General features: G+C 37.9%; 1 protein-coding gene across 2 annotated transcripts in view; it reads left to right on the top strand.

Moving 5' to 3' along the window:
* adad1 (adenosine deaminase domain containing 1 (testis-specific)) overlaps positions 1–20,144 on the top strand; it is a 47,976-nt gene extending 27,832 nt beyond the window's left edge. For both annotated transcript variants that reach the window (XR_005130963.1, XM_017716877.2), the window contains one exon: positions 19,818–20,144. The gene's annotated coding sequence lies outside the window, so the exon portion shown is untranslated. The remainder of the gene's footprint in view (positions 1–19,817) is intronic.
* Positions 20,145–22,223: the final 2,079 nt, after the last annotated feature.

Below are 22,223 nucleotides of genomic sequence, written 5' to 3'. Positions count from 1 at the left end.
GCAAAAGTGGCACAGCAGTGAAGAGCTAACAGTTGTACTTGCCTGTTTATGAAAGGTTCTGTCCCCTTCATAATATGTGACACTTATACTGTTTTCAGTTATTTTTGGTGTGAAAAATTTTTAAATCTCCAAAAAAAAATTGCTCAGATAAAGTATACTAATAACCTTTTGTCTATGAATAAAATATCATTAGCAAAACCGCTAGTGAATTGATAACATGTCTGGCCTGTTGTAGTGTCTTGTGTTGTAATGCTCTCTTGGAAAGCTTTGTCTGCTCTCACAGACCAAATCCACTCAAATATTTCTGGTGTAGACCTGACGTTTCCTATAGTTTCCTTCTGTTGCAATTATCGGATCAAGTTGGACGATTTAAATGTCCTTAAACATGTTGTCCTCAGCAATAAGTGCCACAAAAGTAATTGTTTTTTCCCACGTCTGTTTTTTCTGGCTTCTAGTATTTTTTTATTTGTAACACCATGCATATCCTGTCCTGTCCTGATATGCTCTTTGACTTTAAAACATGCTGTAGCACAGCAACGTTGGTCTTTTGTTTCTTCTCCCCACCAGTTGTTGCTTGTTAAACTGATTGACAGAACTGATTGGCTGCCTTCATGAAATATGAATTTTTGTGATTACATCAGTTATTTAAAATGAAAACAAAAATACAAAGCTACAGTGACTGTTGTCTTCAGGCTAATTCACAAGGTTGAGTGTTAGCTGCTGTATTTAATAGGAAGCAATTTGTAGGCTTTAAACATGCAATTTATTAAAGTTATAGGAAAAATCAAACCATAGGAAGACTGAAACTGACAAAACAATTTTAAAAACTCAATTTTTATCTCCTAGCAGGCATGCTGGGTAATGTGGAGTCACAAAGAGCTTGTGTTGAAATGACTACAGTTTGAATTTACAGCTCCTTTTTTCTGGGCGCACTGAAACCCCATTCAGACAGTGTGCTGGTGCCATGGGAAAGCAAGCTGCTTAACCCTGCTGAGTCTGCTGTTGTGTATGTGTGAAATGAGTGTCTTTTAAATAACTCCAGTAATGGATGTGTGATCATTGTTTGCTGTGTACTGGATGGAGTTAGTTTCACTTTCACAGATATGCTTTAGTTCTCGGTTGCAGTGAATTATTAGTTTGTAGCTGCTGTGATTAGCATTTGGCCATTAGCATTCTGGTTGCATATTTGTAGAGCTGGAACAGCTTTTTGTGTTGTAGCACTGTTAAATACTAAACGGATGATGTTACTGTGATATGTGCTGTCTGTGGCATATATTGGTGAACATTTTGTTGTCATAGCTTTACAGCCACAGAAGCTCTCACAGATATAAATGTGTGTTGCTTTAATTTTTGAAGAACTAGAGGAGCTTTTCATGCTCTCCTATATTTTCCGCTAGGTATGTAGCCTTGAAACTGCCAATGCTTAACCAATGCATGTGCTTTTACTCTACTGTATTTGCAAACAGTGAGAATATCCAACTTGGGCCCGCGGTACCGTTATACAGAGCAGACGCTGTATGTTTCGAGGTTATTGAAATACTTTGTATTTGTAGCAGATGATGGAAGACCCCAAAAAGCAGGACACAAACTGGCATCGGATATTTGTTGTTTTGTCCAATGATATAAACCCATTTTTTCTATTTTGTTTCAGAATGCTGACCTTCCTTGTGTTGCATATGATGTGATGTCACTGTGCATATCAAACAAACACAAACCAACTAAATATATGGGATTGTTGGTAATGAAATGTTCTCCCCCTTATTCGCTTTGGATTATTCCCCTTTTATTGGAACATTTTATAGATAACTGCGAACATTAATATGTTAGTAGTTGTTTTAGAATGCAGAGTGCCATGCGGTTCAACCCGACAGCAACCCATTTTTAACGGAAGCCCCGTTTCTGTTTTTGATGTGGCAGGTTACGCTTCTATTCCTTCTCTAAATGAAAAGGAAATTAATTTGTGAAGTGGAAAAAACAGGTGACTGCAACCTTTACAGTAAACAATTAGTAAAGAAATAGTCATGGAAGTTGGCGATGGATATCATTGTTGTCATTCAATGATAAGGATACCTAGCTAGCTAAGCAAGTTAACAGAATGAACAGAGCTGCCAAACACCAGCATGGTATTATGCTGCTTTTAACAATGCTAATGACAGGGTCAGGTTTCCCCAAGAGGGCTTATGCTTGGTTGTAATCACTAGTAACTTGCTTTGTGTAATTTTAAGATGTTACGTCAACTGATCAAATGCTACGTTTTCAGTAAGAACAAATGAAAGTTTCACGCCTTGCTTGGAGCAGGAGTAAAATGAAGTTCCAAGCTTTTTCTAAGCTGTTATAATTAAACAACTTTTTTTTTTTAAGCTGATAGTGCTACTGCACATTGCATCAATTAGAGACTTTTTCTGCTGCTACTCGAGTCACTGGCACAGTGGGCAGCAGTGCTTAAACAACTAACTTCACTAACTTCTATTTTGTGTATATGAATGGTAAATAATTAGGTCACTACGCTGCAAAACAGTAGACATATATAGCTCCATTCAAACTGAACAGAGAAAAGAACTGTCTGCATTTTTCTCATTTTCTTTGATGCATTTGGAGGCTGTTGGTGCAACTGATCCATGATGTTAAATTTTGGAAATAAACATTACCTGTTATACATTCTATTAAATCAGTTCCCCAAAACCAGAGCCGAACAGCTCAATCAGTGAAGCAGCTATTTAGTTATAGTTCCATTTTTTTTATCGTATCTTAGCCTTTGCTACACGATGCGATACTACATTTGAACATTTGCTTACTCTGCTGTGCTTGGTAGTCTAGCCTTTAAATGCCTGATGATTTTTGAGTTTTTGTGACATAACCGATAAATAAATGATTATACTTAATGGCATTTCTGCCACTGTTCACCGCTGACACACCAGAAAAGAGTGATTGTCACATTTCTCAAATTTTTAAGGTGAAAACGGGCAGAATGTCTAGTTAAAGTTGTTTGTAATAGTGTAGTTTAATTGAATCTAGCATGTGATGTATCTGAAAAGTACATCTTTACAGATACATGATTATGGATTAAGTTGGGTCAAAAAGTTCATAGATAAAATCTAATCATAAATAATCACATGGGCATTTCAGTATTGATAAATTGCATGGAAACAAGTTTTTTTTTCTCAATGCCATTTTAAATAGCCTAGACGAGAGTGAATCCAGTCACAGGACTGTGTGGGTGCGAAAAGGGAAAAGAATGTGTGAATATGTCAAAGTTAGTGAAATTCCCCTTTAATAATGGTACAAAATACAGGTAAAACATAATTTCATGTAGCATGCAGTGCTCAGATGTAGTCTTGGGACAATCTGTGAATACTTCTTAGCTTGCTTATTTGCTGTGCAAGCTAAATTTCATTTATTAATCCATATTCATCAAACATAACCAGTGAAAAGACACATTTTCTATAAATTGGAATTAAAATTTAATAAAGGCAAGTAAAAGTACTGAAATATTAGAGGGACAAACATTAGTGTTGTTCCTTTATGTAGGGCACTGTTTAATGTTTTAGTTAGGTCAGTATTTTGTGGTGTATCTCATTTGGTTGACGTCTTGAACTGATGCTCACCTAGGCTTGTTGGATTTTCTCTTTTGAGCGGCCAAATGATGGCAAGTTTCGAACACGTACTGTTTCTTTACGTCACTTTAGTACATTGTTCACTCTTGATTTTGGAACAGATTTTTGGTACCAACGTTTGTTTTGAAGTAAAATGGGGTTTAGCTGAACGTTTTTTAGCTTGCTATTGCTCAGTTGGACACAAAATATTAAGTCATAATAAGCTGAAGTGATGTATGTTTGAATATGGTAAAGTGCAATTTTCATAATACTTAAGCAAATCAAATAATTGTAAAAATAAAATAAATAACATTAATGACAGAAAGGTCCCAGAGCTATTTTGAGCAGTGTATGTACAGACATAATTGACATCTTTTCATAAAAAGCATATTTGAACCATTTAGAGTTAGAAATGACTAAACATAAAGAGCTGAAAAACAGTCCCAGGTGTGCAGGTGTTAAGGTGTGTGTGTGTGTCACAAATGGGGGTTCCCCTGTCTTGGGAAACCCAACTTCTGTACTGACGCTAATCAGTCTCAGTTTGCAGCAATGCTGGCAAATGTGAAAGTAGAGTGAAATTAAAGTGGAAAAATAGGGGACCAGTAACCATTACCTACTTATAGTTACAGTAGTATGAAAAGAGTTTTCTTGTCTTGTTACAGCTTGTCTTTGGCTTGTTTCCTTGATTTTGCTATTTCTTTAGTTTTTGACTTCATTTTATGACTTAATGTTTGTGAATGTAAATCTAACACAAACATCACTTGTTCTTAACTGCCAAACTACCTGTTTTAATTCAATATTAATATAAAGACAATGCCTTTGTTATTGGGTGTTTTAAGGCTGTTCTTTAGGTAATAAGTACATTCTCCACAACCAACAGTGAAAGATGGAGTGAATTTTACTGATGTTTTACTAAAAATATAATGTGTGCACTGTGTTCAGTATAATTTGTAGAGGGTTGTCATATCAATTTGGATAGAGAAAAATCTTTAATACTAATAGGCAGTTTCATTCCTCAAATGAAGTTGTATGATGCAAAGTCAAGGTAAACTTTCCCTTAACTGCAGCATGTGGTTGTTGGTTGGTGTAGTTGAGAGAGAGAGAGAACCTTTCATACGCTGCGGTCAGTTTAATTGCTTTACAAATGAGAAAATACAAAGATAATTCAAATTAGAACTTAAAAGATGTATATGATGTAATAGAATAGAAATGAAAAATGTATTATTGATTTAAATGATTACATAATTAAAACATGACAAAAACAATAGGTTTAAATGAGAATTAAAAGGTATTTTCATTCTCAACCCACTTACGCCAACTTGGGTCTCCACACATAATGACCACATGACCTTGGTTATACTTTCACACCCTGTCCATGAATTTTCACAAACAGAAATTAAGAGACAAGGCACAACCTTAATGTTGAGCTCAGACAGAATATCTTGAGAACACAATCGTAAGTCTTCTCTAATTACACAAAGCACATGTAGACTGGTTGGTAAACCCCAAATGCCTTGCATCCGAAGACCTCGCCAACTACCTCAGTGACTTCCACGCGAGAAATTGAGTTTGACAGTACAAAATCCTCTGGCCCAGTCTACTGTAAGGGAGGCATGTCTCTTGGTTTTGAGTTTCTCATAGTGCTTCTTCCACTGACCAACCATATCCTCCTGAAGTCAAAATTTCTCTGTCTTTGCTGAGTACAGTTTGAACAAAGCCACTCCAACTGCTCCTGAGTTGCTGTACGGTTGTCTAGAACCTCTTTGAAGCCAACCAAATGTCTTTATCCATTGCTTCTCTAAACTGCTGCCATGTATGCCACTACTGCATTTTTTGCCTGACGGTACCGATCTTGGGATTACTTTGGGCCAAACAGTCCCTAAAAGCCTCCTCCTTCAGCTTTAAGAAGGCTGAATACTCTGAACTGTTGTTTGATGCGTAAGCAGAGTTTTCCTCCCTGCAGTTTTGATTTGCATTAGGCAGTCCTCTCGTCTCTCAACCTCCTGCATAAGCTTTGGCTCTTTCCTCCCCTTTAAGCTTACATTCCATGTACCAAGAGCCGTTTTCCACTATAGGGGGCCATGCTGCCCAGAACCTCCTGCCTCTCCCACTGCCTATATGGCACTGCGCTGGTCCCCCACACTGAACCTTGCGGTGGCTGAGGCCACACAGTCCACATTGCCTTTTCAGGCTGAGCTTGGCCAGATTACTTGGGCTGCCCGGGCCACCAGGCGTTTGCTGAGGAACACTTCCCTCAGGCCTGGCTCCATTGTTCATTGGGGATTTTTTATTGTTACCCTTTACTCTAGACCTGTTTGCCCTGGGAGACCCTACCAGAATCAAACTGTTCCAGACAACTTGGTTCTTAAGATCCCTAGACTACACAAGGCCCCAATCCAGCAAAGAAAAACATTTGTTTTAAAAAAAATCTAATAAAAAAATTTAAGTAGGATGTTAAAGTGCCATAATAGAAGTGCAGAAGACCTAACAGTATTTTAAACTGAGCTGAAATCCTACTCAAATAGGAACCTTTTCAGTTCATATTTAAAAGTGACTAGTGTCTGGGCTCTCCTTATGCTCTCTATCAACTGATTACATTTAAGAGCAGCATAGCAGCTAAATGCTGCTTTTCCTTGTTTAGTCTTTAACTTAGGCAGGACTACCTAATTTCTAATGGTCTGAGAGAGATTTGTAGACCAATGATAGCTCCTTGAAGTCTATTCTGTAACATACTGGTAGCCAGTGTAAGGATTTGCTGTAAGAATGGGGTGATATTCTTCCATCTTTTACTTCTCTTAAGAACTCTTGGAGCTGCATTTTTAATCTACTGAAACAGTATCTTTTGGGGGGCTATAAACTATTACAGTAATCAGTCCTGGTAAAAAATAAAGGTGTGGGTGAGTTTCTCCAGGTTAGAAAATCTCTGATCTTGTTTGTTCTTAAGGTGATAAAATGCTGATTTAGTAGCTACTTTTACTTGCTAAAATTGAAATCTGAATCCATTAATACACCAAAGTTATGTGCTACTATATTGGATTTCAGGGCTCCTTGAATCTGGGTAGGCAGCTAGCCTCTTATTGCTGTTCCTGAATAATATCTGTTTAATCTTTATTCAGTTGAAAAAAAATGTTGTCCCATCCAGTTAGTTATGTGCTCAAAGCTCTTGCAAATTGAGCCAATAGGACATAGTTGTTTGGGGCGAGGGCCAAGTAAATAAAAAAAATCGTCTGTATAGCTGTGGTAAGAAATCCAATAGTATTTTGTAGGGTTTGGCCAAGACGTAGCATGTACAAATTAAATAAGTGTGGCTCAACAATCCACCCTTGGGGGACACCACGGGTCACTGTCACGCTTTCAGAAACATACAGTCTTCTAAATCGCTTCTCCCTCTCGGTCGCAGGGGGTGTTGGAGCCTATCCCAGCTGTCATCAGGTTGCCAGTGCTTTCAAAAACATTAATTTCTAATTTGTCAAAGCAGTCCCTTGCTTGCAGGTATGAACTGAACAATTTAGGACTATTCCCGAGAGTCTACCACAGTTCTGAAGTCTGTCTATGGGAACTTTATGGTCAAAGGCAGCACTGAGATCATGCAGTCGTAGAACCAGTATTTTTCCAGAGTCTGTATTTAATGTCATTAACAGCCTTTTAGTATTTTATTTGTCTCAGTACTGCGATTAGGCCGAAATCCTGACTGAAATTTGTCTAGATGTTTTTTTTAGGGACAGATAGTCAGTAAGTTCCGTAAAGACAATTTTCTTATTGAAAGTTAGATTTGCAATAGGTCTGTAAATACTGATAGCGTTCCTTCTAGGTCTTTCTTTCCTTAAATGGGGCTTCACAACTGCCTCTTTTAATGTGTTTGTAAAAATGCTCAACATTAGTGAGTTGTTTTTTTGGGAACATGAGTTAGGTGTTTACTATTTGAAGTATGCTGCTGGTACGGAGTGTAACACATTCTTGATTGGTAACCTGTTGAGACGGCAAGTGGATGATTTGAGATGACTCAATATATCGATTAGAATTTATTTTTGATATCCCTAAACCAAACACATGGTATTGGACAGAACATAGGCTCTTGGTGGATACAGATGTTGTAATGGCTTGTCTGATATGGATTTTAGTGTTAGTCTGCAAACCCATTGAATCTCTCAGTTAATACTCAATCAGGGGCTGCATATGTTGATGACTTTGTTATTTTGTCAACCATGGTGAAGCGTATTTTGCTGTTGTTAATGCTATTGTTGATAATGCTAGAGAAAAAGGATTGACTAGCTTGGCACATTATTATATTGTTAACATACAATCTATCTTTGAAGATTTCTTTGAATCTGAAGGATGGTTTTATGCCATCTGTGATCAGCTTTCCTGCATTCTTTCATTTGGAGTTGAACTGCAGTAGTATTCCTTCATGGTGCTTTCTGTTTGCGTGACATGGTTTTTACTTAAAATGATGCAAGATCATCCATAACACTTTGAGATGAATCTATCCAGCAGAGCCCCAACAGAATCAGATCTGACCACTGGATGTCCATTTTGATAGTCAGATGTATGATCTTTATGGATAATGTTAAATAATTATGAGCTTTTTATATAGGCCAGATCAAGTCAATTCAGTTGGTCTTAGTCATTCCTCGATATGACTTGTATACGTTGGAGCGAAATGTTCAGGCTCCACTGTGTAGCACACTACACAGGGCTACAAAGAGTATAGATGTGTGACCGTGGGAGACAAGTGCAAAATATACAATAAATGTATAAGACAAATATACAGAACAATAAATACATTCTACAAATAGTAGACATTGAGCTATATACATAAATACGCATAGATGGCTGTCAGAGCAGCATATGAGTGATGAAGGAACTTGTGCAGGCATTGTTAACTGTACAGAAAGACTGAGGTCTTATAACAGCATTCAGATAACTGAAGAAGTAAAGGTGCAGGTGTGCAGTGGTGCTAAAGGGGTATGTGATCAGTCTCTTGTAGATGTTGGAAAGGATCTACGTTTGTCCAGGTGCATTTGGGGGGGGGTTTATCAGTTCATTCAGTAGTCTGGTCATCTCAAAGAAGAAGCAGATTAGAAAATATCACCTGATCTTGTCTGCAATCATGTCTTATTCAGTAATTTCTGGTTTTTCTTATGGTTTAAAATACATTATAAATAATGTAAAGAAAGGCTACATAGTTAAGGGTTACATTACAGGGGGTCTTGAGTTTAGGGATGATGTGTTTATCAAGTGTTATGTGTGATCAGTGTGCTTGAAGATGTGCTTATTTGTCAGACATTCCTCATTAGAATATATTATTTAATGGTCATATGTGGAAAGACCAGTGAGACTGGTTGGCAGGGAAAAGCCCTCTGGCAGCCTTTGGAAGAGTGGGTGTCTGAATGACAAGTTGTTAGTCTAGGCCTAATAGTGTCAACGGACTGCTGTTGTCACGGAAAAGCACGCTACACCTCTCCAGGGTTTCCATAGGTGTTATCTTTAGCCATCTTATCTTAGTGTCACACTGAGGGTGCTAAGTATAGCAGTCTTACTAAGATGAATCCTAGCCCATGAAATATTAAGGACAAGGTAATTTGCAAATGTCATTGGACAGATTATTAATGCACTTGTCATAGCATATACAGTGGTTTGTGATTGAGGTTTTGTCATTACATTCAGTTATTTTTGATGGTTGTTGATTTTAGTTTCTGTTGTTGGTTTACCACACCCTGTGCACCTACGTCATGCAGTATATGGGGGGGAAAAGTCCAACTCTTTGAGTGCTCTTTTGAATTTCCCAGTTAGTAGAATTTCCTAATTAGTAACTTCCTAGGATATTTAATTATTTCAAAGCTGTGATATGTGACCGCTAACTATATTTGAACTTCTACTGAAATGCCATTGGGGATTCTTAGAATGATGAGCCTAGCTTAAGTCCTGGTTTAGCCTTCTTTTTTTTTAATACATTAGATATCTTTTTGAGTTTATTTTGTTGCTTTGTCTACACGTTGTATGGCTGCTTACTTTTGGCATTGCCTGTCTTTTGTAAAATTGGAACAGAAATGCATTTTCACCCCTTGACAGTACCCTGAATTTTATGAGATCACATTACACCCCTAAAAACCTTTTGTCTTTAAGCATTTGCAAAAAAGAAAAATGGGCGTTTGCATCCATCTCATACAAGTTCTTTATCCAAAGTTTTGATAGCTGCGCTTGAGACTTTAACCTCTAAGCCACTTTTTCTTCCATCCGTTTTCAGATGTGATTTGATTCTGTAGCGTAAGATGCATCATGTTCCACCATTTGCTCTAGTGTGAAATTAAAGCAAGTCATTAAAATCAAATGGGCTGATGGTGGAAGTTAACAAATTAGTGTAATGACCAGGAGCTTCGAGATTAATCAAAAGTGTGGTCTTCTAAAACCAAAAAAAAGCTGAGAGATCAACTTTTTTAGAAACATCTTTTTTTTTTACTGCATAAATGTTGTTTGCATTTGCTCTAAAATGTTTTTACAAGGTGTTTTTTAGGTGTCTATATATATATATATATATATATATATATATATATATATATATATATATATATATATATATATATATATACACTGCTCAAAAAAATAAAGGGAACACTCAAATAACACATCCTAGATCTGAATGAATGAAATATTCTCATTGAATACTTTGTTCTGTACAAAGTTGAATGTGCTGACAACAAAATCACACAAAAATCATCAATGGAAATCAAATTTATTAACCAATGGAGGCCTGGATTTGGAGTCACACACAAAATTAAAGTGGAAAAACACACGACAGGCTGATCCAACTTTGATGTAATGTCCTTAAAACAAGTCAAAATGAGGCTCAGTATTGTGTGTGGCCTCCACGTGCCTGTATGACCTCCCTACAACGCCTGGGCATGCTCCTGATGAGGTGGCGGATGGTCTCCTGAGGGATCTCCTCCCAGACCTGGACTAAAGCATCCGCCAACTCCTGGACAGTCTGTGGTGCAATGTGGCGTTGGTGGATGGAGCGAGACATGATGTCCCAGATGTGCTCAATCAGATTCAGGACTGGGGATCGGGCGGGCCAGTCCATAGCTTCAATGCCTTCATCTTGCAGGAACTGCTGACACACTCCAGCCACATGAGGTCTAGCATTGTCCTGCATTAGGAGGAACCCAGGGCCAACCGCACCAGCATATAGTCTCACAAGGGGTCTGAGGATCTCATCTCGGTACCTAATGGCAGTCAGGCTACCTCTGGTGAGCACATGGAGGGCAACCTTTTTAGCCTTTTCAGTATGTTTAATAACCCATTTGTGAAGCAAGAGGATTGTTTTGTCATGTTAGCTGTGCTGGTTTTATAGGCTCCGGTTATGGTTATGCTGGCCTAAGGTGCCTGAATGTAACTGCTGTGTCATTTCATTGTTATGCAGACGATACTCAACTGTACATATCAGCCAAGCCTGATGACCAACACAGGTTAAAGAATATGGAGGACTGTGTAAAAGACGTGAAAGGCTGGATGTCACGCAACTTCCTCCTATTAAACAGTAACAAAACGGAGGTTCTCCTTCTGGGTCCAAAATTAGCAAGAAGTAAATCACCAGATTTAATCTTAAATCTCGCCGACTTTCCAGCCACACCTGGCTCAGCAGCAAAAAATCTTGGCGTTATAATAGATTCAGATTTATCATTCGATCAACACATAGGCAGCATCACTAGGACAGCTTTTCTACATCTTCGCAACATCGCCAAGATCAGAAATGCCCTGTCCCTGCGTGATGCAGAAACACTAGTACATGCCTTTATTACTTCTAGGCTAGACTACTGTAACGCGCTACTGTCAGGATGCACGAGCAGGAATTTAAACAAACTCCAACTAGTCCAAAACGCCGCAGCTAGGGTCCTCACTAAAACTAGAAAATTTGAGCATATTAGTCCAGTGCTATCATCACTTCATTGGCTACCTATTAAATTCCGTATTGATTATAAAATCCTTTTACTGACTTTATAAAGCCCTACATGGTCTTGCTCCTGAATACCTGCAAGACCTTATTTCTCATTATGAGCCATCACGACCACTCAGATCCCAGAGCGCTGGCTTATTAATAGTTCCTAGAATTCAGAAGGTTTCAGCTGGGGGAAGAGCTTTTTCTTATAAAGCCCCCAAACTCTGGAATGATCTTCCAGAAACTGTTCGGGACTCAGACACAGTCTCATTCTTTAAGACTAGGCTGAAAACACACTTGTTCAGTTTAGCTTTTGGTAGGTAATGTTCCCCCCTAGATAAAGGCAGCAGATCCAGGGGTCCATGGACACAGGGAATTATAGTAAACTGAGACGCTGGTGCTGTCGTCCCGCTGCTCGCACGCGGTCACTCAAGTTTGTGGACGGTGGAGTGGAGGGATGCCGAACTGTTTCAGAGTGCTGCCGTGTCTGTGTGTCCTTCCGGTTCTCTCCTTTTAGTTAAGCTGTCATAGTCAGATCTGCCGGAGTCGTTAGCCACACTCTGTAAATGTTTACATTCCCTGTTTATATACAAACGGATAGAACAAAACTAATCCCATTTACCTGCTTTTTTTTTTTCCGAGTATACAACTGCCCACATGTCCGGCTGGACACTGAAGGACGACTGACTGCCGAGCCCCCCTGCTACCCACTTCAGACCAGCTGCCCACGCCTACCACCAACTACCTTGGATGAGCTGCCCACCCTACCCTGATGTTCTCATAGACTCCTAGATATTCCTAATATCAATATTACTGCTGTTAATATTAGTAGTATAATCACTTGTAGGTAGTTTGACCAGAGGAGGATGGGTCCCCCCTGGTGAGCCTGGTTCCTCCCAAGGTTTCTTCCTCAGTTCTGAGGGAGTTTTTCCTTGCCACTGTTGCCCCTGGCTTGCCCACTGGGGGGTTTCTGTACATTCTGTACATTCTTTCAGTCCTGTGGAAACTTTGTCTTTTCTGAAATCCTGTAAAGCTGCTTTGTGACAACATCCGTTGTAAAAAGCGCTATACAAATAAATTTGATTTGATTTGAAATTTGATTTAAGGTGGAACAGGAAAATTCAAACAAGAAGCAGGCGAAAAAGAAGCTAACTACAGTTTCCTTGAGATTTGAGAGGCATGAAATGGGATGAAGAGGGACAGCGATTTTTAATACATTTTTTAAATTTAAAACGTAAACCTGTGATGAATCATCACCATCATTTAAAGAAATCAAAATATTTTTAAGTACAGCATTGAAGAAAATGCAATTTTCTTCAAATTGAGATGGTCACCTCCCAATAGAAAAAAACCTTATCAATGATTTGTATGGATGTAGTTTACCACTATCTTTATTAATGTTATGGGTTTAAATAGATCATAAAATGATCCTGGTAAATATCTGATGTCTGAATAGTTTATTTTTTTGTTACTGTGGGACTGCAGGTTGAATTTCATTAGGTAGAATGATCCATATACATATACAGTATTATGCCAGAGAGTCAGAGGCTGCCTTTAATTTATTTAGAGTCAAAATAGCCATTAAGTAATACTTAATCATTTTGCAGCATCAATAAACCAGAAAAGCATGAACATTTTTACTGAAAATTACAGAAAATCCTCAACGACTAAAGAAATTATACATTTTTAAATTTTCCTTCTCTTTGCCTTGAAAAGACATGTTTTCAGTTTTTCAAAGAAATTTGCAGGGATTTTTTTTCACAGTGTTGGCTGCACTTCTCTCAATCCAAGTAATCCCAAACATATGTAGTGATTGAGGTATTGAGTTTGGGGTGGTCAGTCCATTGTTTGCAAGACCACGAGCAGCATCTTTGATTGATTTGCAGGTGTTCTTGTTTTGTCTGTTTCCTTTTCTCAGTAACAGCTTTTTGATAGCTACAGTCTTTTTTTGACTTGTAGCATTAAGCTGATTTCTCACAGTGGAAGGATGGATAAAAACACCTGGGTATTTGTTCAGATCAGGCAAGAGTGGAGCTAGATTTACTCCTGTTTCTCAAAGATGAAAGCTTTAAGTAATGCTGTTAATGAGCTGATAAGTTGAATCAGGTGTGTTTGGACCAGGGAAAGCCCTAAAAAGTGGAGGTCGGTGGGCCTTCAGGACCAGGGTTGAGAAACACTGCCCTGATTCACTTAGGCTGCCCTTTAATGCTCATAAAGGTGTGTGGAAAGACTAGAGTGAAATTGAGAGAAAGAGGGTAGGGTAGCAGGGAAAAGCCCTCTGGCTGGATGAGTGGGTGTCTGAATCACAAGTGTCTTCCTGCACCTTTTATGTGTCTTCTATTGTCATGGAAAAGAATGCTATACACACTCTAGAGTGTGTGCTCTTGCAGCTAACATTTCTCCAAAAGCTCTTTGCCATTGTAGTTCTTCCTGTTTCATCATATCACATGAAATTTGAAGGTACATAAGAGTAGCTTTTATATATATATATATATATATATATATATGTGTGTGTGTGTGTGTGTGTGTATATATATATATATATATATATATATATATGTATGTATGTATGTATATATATATATATATATATATATATATATATATATATATATGTGTGTGTGTGTGTGTGTGTGTGTGTGTGTGTGTGTGTGTGTGTGTGTGTGTGTGTGTATATATATATATATGTATATATATATGTATATATATATATATATATATATATATATATATATATATATATATATATATATATATATATGTGTGTGTGTATGTATGTATATATATATGTATATGTGTATATATATATATATATATATATATATATATATATATATATGTATGTATATGTGTATATATATATATATATGTATGTATATGTGTATATATATATTAAAACAATTTTGAAAGGGTCACTTAACTCATGTTTACTGACCTCTAAGCAGTGGTGGATCTTGAAAGTTTTACCAGTAGTGGCAAGGACTTTTGACAGGGGTTCATGCAGTGTGTTACATCAAAAATTATTTACATAAATCCAACCAACACTGCAGCCATTCTATATAAATCATAAGTCCAGTCACCACAGACATAACTTTTGCCTAGTGAAAACATCCGAAGAGCACTGAACAAAACAAAAACAACACAGAAAACTTATCCTAAACTTTGTTGCATTTAAAGCATAGGTGTTAAAGCATACTGCACAAATACACATTTCTACCTTTGCTGATTGTACGTGCAAGTAGCTATTTGCTTTAATAGTTTGACCTACCCATTTTAGCTTTTAGCTTTAGCATCATAAGTACTGAATGTTGTTTTCTACTAATTTCCAAAGCCAAAGCCACAAATTTACAAAATATCAGCTTGTATTTGAAAAGCCGTTGTGTCTTAAAAACAATATTCTCTACTCTGTTGCACTCTCCAGGTGCATCTGTCCACCAAATTTGGAGATTTAAATTCAAAATATAGTGTGATGTAATGTAAACTTTAGTTCAGAACAAGTGAATGTTAACAGGCAAAAATGCAACTCCAGTGTAGCTATCTTTATACACTTAACATACTAGCTTACAGGGTAGCTGCTGACATGTGCTTGTGTTCGCGTTAGTCAGTGCACCACTTCTGACCTGCCGTGTGTAGTGCTGTTATGATACTGAAATGGAATTCAATCCACTCTACATTAATTACTCATTTTTCCAGGTGAAACTTCCCACAGAAAGTTTGCTGTTTCCATCTGTACTTTCTACCCAGATGACTGCTTTGAGTTGCTTCTGTATTGTTTGTCTCGATTTCTTGTGTCTGCTAGGCCATTTGAACGAATAGCATAATAGATTTTATTTTGGGACGCAATGTTCTTTTTGGGAGTACAGGCACATGCTTAATAAAATTTTGCATCATATTTTAAGGGCTACAGAATTGGGGCTGCATGCACTATTGACGGGGAGAAGCTGCCACTTTTTGCCATCCTGCAGATCCACCACTGCCGCCCAAGTTGCTTCTAAATGCTTTTTTTTTTTTTTAATTAATACTTGAACTTTATTGATTCAGTGTAATGGTCGTGTGCTTTTCACATTTTAGCATACATATTTTGTAGTATTTGAGTCAAGGCAACCGCTTTCTTCTAAAACACTAGCTTATGTTTGTATCTTTCCCACTTATGCTCACTTATTTAGCTCTTAACTAAGTTTAGATTTCAGATAGGTCTGGGCAGTAAGACACTATTGATCGTTATATTGATACATACTGTGATGTAATTTATCTCCTCTGGACTTAAACCCGTTCTGTGTTTGATTCCAAAATGAGCATTAAAAAGTCTTATGTAATTAGATTTAGAGTAATTTATTATGTAAATGTTCAGTACAAAGAACTGGATATAGTTTTTGATGGTATTATTGAAGTGTGGCACTTTGTTTATTTCCAAAATTATGTTATGACTTACTGTGCGTTGTGAAAACTTGAATTGAATTATAATCTTTACATTTTTCCATATCGCCCAGCACTAGTTGAAAAAGTGAGCCCATCTGAAATGTGTGTGCATGATCAGTGAAGACATACAGCAGCTTTGAACATGTTTTATTGTTTTGGTAGTGGCTTAATTAAAAATGATTATTATAGCAATGGAAAAGAAAAACACCAAAGTCCCAGTGTAATCAAAAGCAGAAATACCAGCAGCAGTACAGTACACTTAACATGAAAGAGGGGAAAAAATGATAATGAATAAAAAAAAAAACAAAGTAGTTACCAGAATTACAAATTCTCTTAAATGACTGCTTTCCAGTAAGAAAGAGTTTCACTCAATCATAAGAGGTGATTAGACATCTCATTTTGGGCAAAATTGACAGTTTGGAAACTAGAAACAAACTATAAAAGACTTCATTCACATATGGGAACTTCTCAGGGCTGGAGTGAAGTCAAGGACCTTTTGAATTCTATTTAGCTTAAAACATTTTTATTTTAGACACCATCATCATAGAAGTGTTGGTTGTTATTGTACTTGGAAAATTTGACATCACAGATGTCAGCCTGGGCCAATGTAGATAATTGTGAGATGGTGGGGTGGGGTGGGGGTCTTTTGACCTCAAACACAGAGAGTAGCCCAGTTTTTGAATAACAAAAACATGTTGAATTCCACTCAGAACTGAAATGTTACATAGATTTTACTCACATAGAATAGCTTGCCTGGAAAGTGTGGGTGTAGGGAAAGATGACATTTTCTGAATTGTGTCAGTTTAGCACTGACCAGGAACCATAGCAACGTCTTTTGAGTGGAAGCACACAGCAGACCTCTGTATAATAATGTAATGCCTTCCAAAACTATTTAACCATCTTAACGAATTAACGAACCATTAACGAATGTTACTTGCTCTGACGCTGCATTCTCAAATATTACCACAATGAAATTGTCAGAAAAATCTTTTATTATTATTATTTGTTTTATTTTTAGTACATAATCAGAAGTTTATTTCAATACAAAAAAGAAAAAAAATCTTAGTGTACAACTGTGTATTATCAATGGAACAATAGTCCCCATGAAAGTGGTTGTCAGGGTCATCAAGGAATCGAAGACTTCTTACCATGTCTACATCTAATCACAGTATGTGCAGTTGCTTTATTGTGAGTTCCAGTGACAGTTGTTGACGTAATTTATAAAAGGTTGCCATATAGTAGGTCAGAACTTTTACGTGGAGTTTCATTTTGTCCTTTCAACAAAAATCAAACCATCTTGGGAGCCACATTTTATGTCTCCGTATGAGTTGATGTCCTAGTATAGGCTAAAAAAAAATTATTATATATCTAAAAGTATTCACTCACCCATCCAGATCATTGAATTCAGGTGTTCCAATCACTTCCATGGTCACAGGTGTATAAAACCAAGCACCTAGGCCTGCAGACTGCTTCTACAAACATTTGTGAAAGAATGGGTCGCTCTCAGGAGCTCAGTGAATTCCAGTATGGTACCATGATCGAAGACCACTGGTGCAACAAGTCCAGTCATGAAATTGCCTCACTACTAAATATTCCACGAAGTGGTAGGCCACGTAAAATGACAGAGTGGGGTCAGCGGATGCTGAGGCGCATAGTGTGCCAACTTTCTGTAGAGTCAATCGCTACAGACCTCCAAACTTCATGTGGCCTTCAGATTAGCTTAAGAACAGCATAGAGAGATTCATGTAATGTGTTTCCATGGCTGAGCAGCTGCATCCAAGCCTGACATCACTAAGTGCATTGCAAAGCGTCAAATGCAGTGGTGTAAAGCGCTGCCACTGGACTCTAGAGCAGTGGAGACATGTTCTCTGGAGTGACGAATCCTGCTTCTCCGTCTGGCAATCTGATGGATGAGTCCGGGTTTGGTGGTTGCCAGGAGAACAGTACTTGTCTGACTGCATTGTGCCAAGTGTAAAGTTTGGTGGAGGGGAGATTATGGTGTGGGGCTGTTTTTCAGGAGTTGGGCTCGGTGAAAGGAGCTCTTAATGCTTCAGCAGACCAAGAGATTTTGGACAATTTCATGCTCCCAACTTTGTGGGAACAGTTTGGGGATGACCCCTTCCTTTTCCAACATAACTGTATGTTAACTGTATGTATAAGCGTGTATGTATACACATAAGCGTGTATGTGGTGTTTCACTGCATGGATGGGTTAAATGCAGAGGTGAAATTTCCCCCATTGTGGGACTAATAAGAGTCACTTAATCTTAAATAATTTGAAAGAAGCCGACTTCATCTTCACAGCTTTTTAGTGTTTGAAAGTCTCTCGTTGCAGATTTATTGGACCAGGAAACCAACTGCAGTGCTTATAAATACAAGGAAGTCCATTCGTCTCCAAATGTTTGTCTTAAATCTGTCTCTTTGCCTTTTTGTCTACTAGCTAGGAGAGACTGCAATGCTATGCGACCTGCAGTTTTCACGCCAGTTTTCAGCCATTGAGAACCAGGGCTTTGCATGTGCCATGTTGCACACGTCCCATCTCAAAGATATTTTACTGACACAGCAAACCCTCCACTCTCTACAACAAGACCAAAAACGAAGTTATAAAAAGAAAACGGGTAGGACAGCTGTAACATGCTGCGTGGACATCCACTGCCACTGGATCTTATTTAACATCTTATTTCAACAGCGCATTTTATAATGTTATCATGGCAGCCAGTGTCCCACGTGCTCCAAACAAAAGCAGTGAATGAGAGCCTTCCAGCTCACTTGCTTCATCACTTCCGTTTGCTTTATGAATAAAAGACAGTTTCGCATCCCTGCCCTGATTTCACTTCATGGTTTTCAGTGTTATTGGATGAATCACACACATCTAAGCTGTCAATCAACAATTCTGGGAGGAACCTCAAAAGGTGTAGGTAGATATGTCTGTGCCTGACTTTTTGTAAATTTGAATATATTCGCAAACAAATGCATCAAAACTTATCAGACATTAAAAAAAATCAGTGAAGTTTCACAATGAACTAAAATGGTTTGCATGATAAAACGGGAAACTTGCTAATTCTGTTTTCTTGGGAAATGAAATCAGGACGAGAATGTCAGACTGGGCTTCATGTCCGCTTTCATGTTACAACAGCAAAAGCAGGCATGGCTGACATGAATGTTGACAGGCTTATTTAGGTTAAAAGGAGAAGTGATGGGGATATTTTATGGTTAATAATAATAAATAAATAATAAGTTACATTTATATAGCACCTTTCACAAACCTAAGATCGCTTCACATAGCATGGGGGGAAAATTAAGCAGTTGAGGAGGAAGAAAAATGCTCATTGAAGAGAAAAGTCTTTAATTGTTGGCTGTGTTCCAAGCTGTAGATATTTAAGAATTTGGATTGATGACAAGGTATCATTTAGTGTACATGTTTGATGGGTTAATAAAAAAAATATTGAATTAGGATTTTTATGTAGAAATAGAGATGGTAAAAAAAAAAGTTATTCAAGTGTTTTCATTTTGTCAGTATTGGATTATGGTGATGTAATCTATGAATGCAGTCAATGTTTTATTGCTGGCAATAGACCTAAAACCCATCACTGTATAAGCTGTACTTCAAAATTGACTTGTCATCTTTGTACATAAGAAAGAAGCAGCATCTTTTGGTCTAGCAAAGAGCAAAGCATTGTAAAGCATTGTTGAAACAGCTTTCACTTGATTAACTATTAAACAATATTATGTTTATGACTGGTATGCACTGGCATGCTTTTTAAGACTTGTTTTAGGACTGTATATTTTACAGATTTTACCTGTTTATGCACAACTTCATCTTGAAAGCACCCTAAAAAAAATGTATGATCTTCCCTTGATCCCGTAAAGGATGCCTTTACCCACCATCGACACCTTCTCCCACAAGTGCTGCATCTGCAAGGCCACCAGCATTGTGGACGACACTTCACTCTCATAGTCTCTTCACTGACCTGCAACCACCAGACCTTGCAGCAGCCCCCTGAGTTGGACTAATCTAGACCCTCTGTGGACTAGTTTCTTCATCACTCACATACTGCTTTGATGCCAGTCTGCACTTTATGTAGTCCTGTGGATTGTGCTCCTGTTATGTGTTGCACTGTGGCACCTGAAGAAAGACATTTCATTTCAATGTATACAAGTTATATTGAAGAACGTTATAAAGACCACTTCACTTGACTGTGACTTTTGTGCATCTTCCTTTCTTGCACTTGCCCCTAGCAAGTCAACATTGTTGTCTGTGGTTCATGTAAAACCAAATATGAAAGTTTACTTTACTGACAATCAAGTTCTCATTTAGAGTGTGGACACCCGTACTGCTTGGTGGTAAAACGCCAGGAGATGAATATTGAAAACAAAATGTGAAACACCCTTGCTGGGCACCAGTTTCTGACAGACACGGCACATTAATACGGCAGATTAATTTTTAAAGTTGTTTTAAGTTTCAGGACTACTTTCAGGATTACTTGCTGGTGTGTGAACCGTATGTGTGATTGTGTTAATTGCAGTGTAGTGTTGAATACAGTTAAACCTGTGGCTTTCACACTTAATTCATTTGCCAAAGTCTGTGCCAGAGTTTGATTTTTTTTATTTTTGTGATAGTGTGTAGAAGTATCCTGGACAAGCTTTATGCCTGGTCACAGACTAATATTTTCCTTTTGGTGCAAAGGATCTCCATTTAGAATCCTCTGTAGCTCAGGAATAGGCCCAGTCTTTCAATTGGTTCTTTTTCATTTGGGTTGGATTGTTTCATATGGCAACAGTTAAAGCATACAGAGTTATACACATGGGTGGGGTGTTCATTGGTTGGTCGGGTTTGATTTGGCAGGTATGTGGCCTCATTTCCTCCACTAATGCCAAAAGATGTACTGAAATTTAACCAATGCAGTCACTTCAAACTACAAGAACAGTTTAAGTGTTTGTCAAGAGTCAAAATTTGAGTCAAATGTCCCATGTCAAGCAGGCTTCTCTTAGAAGCGGACTGAAACCTGCGGGCAACAGTTCAGTCATTCAGTCATCACCCCTCAGCATGGGTGAAGGGCACATGAAGTGTCAGCACAAACTAAAGAAAAACTTCAAGCGGTCAAAAATAAACAAGAGAGACTCTTTACACCGGGGTACTTCATATGACTAGTATCTGGACACATACATTTATGTATGTCTCTGGTTACTCTGACTGAAAATGATTGCTGTGTGGGATGAAATATGTTTATCAATTCAGCCTCTTCGTCTGAAGTTTGTTTTGCACATTGTGTCCATCAATATTGCTAGTAAGCATTTCTTTTTCGTCCGGTCCCCAGCCATATGTGTCCTCCATGATTATCTTCCCCATAGACACAGATTACATGCCCAGAGACGTATGGCATGCGGAGGAGTTTCAGTGGTACAGGATTTTTTGGTTGTGGTTGTCGGTTGTCGAGTTTTCTTGGAGAGACGGATGTGTTTACACTGCTATAACAAGTGGCTTAAATGTTTCTCAGACCACCCCCTGAGGTGGTTTGAGCCATCTGATTTTTATCGGTTTTAAATGCGCCTTGGATGCTTTTACACATACATTTCAATGTGGCTTGGCCTTATCCAGGTACAATCCTAATACTCAAGATGCATGAACTGATGAGTGTAAACAGACTTTCCGGTTCTTTCCCTATTTCTCCTGAGACAGATTTCATAGGAATTTCTTGGACTGTGAAAAGGTGAAGTAACATGATATATTTTGTTATTTCTAAACCTATAAACACTTTTACAGCAGAGACAGGCCTGTTCCAAAGCTAAACAGATTTTTTACATTTGATATATGGGACTTCTCATTGATTTATTATCCCTTTTTACAACGTCTACAAAAGTGCTGTGCCCTCTCTGTTGAGAAAACGAAACCTTTCACTTCATGTTCACATGTTGATGTTCATGTTCTAAAAGTGCTTTTCTGATGAATGCCTGAAAAAAACAGATTGGAATTAAAGACACATGCCTGCATGGCCAAGATTCATATGCACAGTGGTAGAAAAACCTCTTTAGTTACATTCCTCAGACCTCAGGCCATTCACACAGTTGGTGAGGCACTACAGATTTTGCTTCTAAATTTTTCAGAGCCTGTAACCAGATCATCCCAAAAGCTTATTTACAATAGTTTTAAAAAGTCGGGTTAGAAGATTTCTCATTAAGTGTTGAAATGGGATTTATTGGTTTAACATGCGTTTAATATTTTGTTAAATCTTTTAATATGACATTATTCTGAACTTGGGAGCACCGTTCATAGCA

The sequence above is a fragment of the Pygocentrus nattereri genome, chromosome 11 (assembly GCF_015220715.1).
Source record: "Pygocentrus nattereri isolate fPygNat1 chromosome 11, fPygNat1.pri, whole genome shotgun sequence".
Classification (NCBI taxonomy): Eukaryota; Metazoa; Chordata; class Actinopteri; order Characiformes; family Serrasalmidae; genus Pygocentrus; species Pygocentrus nattereri.
This window is presented reverse-complemented; position numbering and strand designations above follow the sequence as displayed.